This window comes from Octopus bimaculoides, chromosome 4 (genome assembly GCF_001194135.2).
Source record: "Octopus bimaculoides isolate UCB-OBI-ISO-001 chromosome 4, ASM119413v2, whole genome shotgun sequence".
Lineage (NCBI taxonomy): Eukaryota > Metazoa > Mollusca > Cephalopoda > Octopoda > Octopodidae > Octopus > Octopus bimaculoides.
In genome coordinates this window covers 14486125-14487927 of record NC_068984.1, presented here as the reverse complement: position 1 = coordinate 14487927, position 1803 = coordinate 14486125, and the positions used below count along the sequence as shown (strand labels likewise).

Here is a 1803-nt window from a genome sequence, read left to right as displayed (position 1 = left end):
TATATGGCTACAGGACGTCAAGAAAACGTGAACAAAATGAGAAACGTGAACATAAAAAACATAAACATAGAAAACGAACTTTTTATTCGAACAACGAAAGAAGCAAATAGAGAAACGAGACAGGCAAGATAAAGAACATTCCCTTCATCAGTTGTCCTCTGTTTTATCTACTCCGCGTTTTGAATGTACGTATGCATGAGTGTGAGTATATATATACACACTCATTATATATGTATATATATATATATATATACATGTGTCCACGTGTGTGTACATACCCCACATACAGGGACAGAGAAAAAGACAGACGTCTGCTTATTTGCGTATGTATATGAGTGAGTGTGTGTGTATGTGTGTGTCTGTGTAGATGTCTATGTGAGTGTTTGTTTGTGAGTGCCTAAGATACATGTACTCTTTACGTTATTTACCTGTATGGAGTGTGCATTTTATGATTTTGTTAATGTTAACGCTTCGATATAAAATGTTATAAAACTAAAACAAACGGAAACAAAATGAAAACAGTAAATACTTAACTATTTCTAATTTCAAAGAAATAAATTACAGAACACGTAATACATTTTTTGTATGAACTGTAAACAGACATAACCATATTTATATACACTTTCTGATCACCACATTTTAAGGGTATGTATGCAGATTTAAGTGTTCGTCTGCGTGTATGTATGTATGTATGTATGTATGTATGTATGTTATCAATCAGTTTCATTTCTGTATTTCTTGTCCATAGAGAAAGAGCCGGACTCTAACATAGATTCAAGGCTCCTTCATTGGAACTTTTATCAACATCATCTAGGTATTTGTGCATATGTGTGTGTGTGCAGTATTTGGTGTTAGTGTATACGCAGATTTGTATGTTTGTTTTATGGATGCGTTTTTATGTCTAGATGCATGCATATGTATGTATGTGCTAAATTTTTGGAAAGTTTTACATGTCTTTACAGTTCCATTGTATGTATGTATGTATGTATGTATGTATGTCATTCAGTTTATTTCAAGATTTATTGCCAATAGAGAAAGAATCGGTTTCTAACCCAGATCCAATACTCCGTCATTGGAATTTCAACATCAACAATAGGGTATTTTTGTTTGTATGTATTTATGTATGCATGTCATTATTCAGTTTATTTCACGAATTCTTGCGAATAAAGAACCGGTTTCTAAACTAGATCCAAAACTCCTTCATTGTAATTTCAACATCAACAACAGAGTATTTTTGTATGCATTCATGTATGTATGTATGTATGTATGTATGTATGTATGTATGTATGTATGTGTATTTATATCATTGTTTAGCTTTATTTCAAAATTTCTTGCCAACAGAGAAAGAACCGGTTTCTAATCTACATCCATGGCGTCTTCATTGGAGTTTCAACATCAACATGTATGAATGTATTCTTTTATTCTTTTATTTGTTTTAGGCATTAGACTGCGGCCATGCTGGGGGCACCAGCTTTAATCTTTAGTCGAATGAATCGACCTTAGTGCTTATTTTTAAGCCTTATATTTATTCTGTCAGTTTTTTTCGCTGAACCGCTAGATTACAGGGACATAAACACACCAACACCGGTTGTCAGTCGGTGGGATGGGGGATAAATACAGATAAACACACACACACACACACACACATACAGGCACACACATATATGTACGACGGGCTTCTTTCCGTTTCCGTCTAAGAAATCAACTCACAAGACATTGGCCGAGCCGGTGCTATAGTAGAAGACACTTGTCCAAGTTGCCACGCTGTGGGACTGAACCCTAAACCATGTGGTTTGCAAGCAA

General features: G+C 34.7%; 1 long non-coding RNA gene across 1 annotated transcript in view; it reads right to left on the bottom strand.

Moving 5' to 3' along the window:
- LOC106876349 (uncharacterized) overlaps positions 1 to 1803 on the bottom strand; it is a 284852-nt gene that overhangs the window by 276568 nt on the left and 6481 nt on the right. The gene's annotated exons all lie outside the window — the stretch shown is intronic.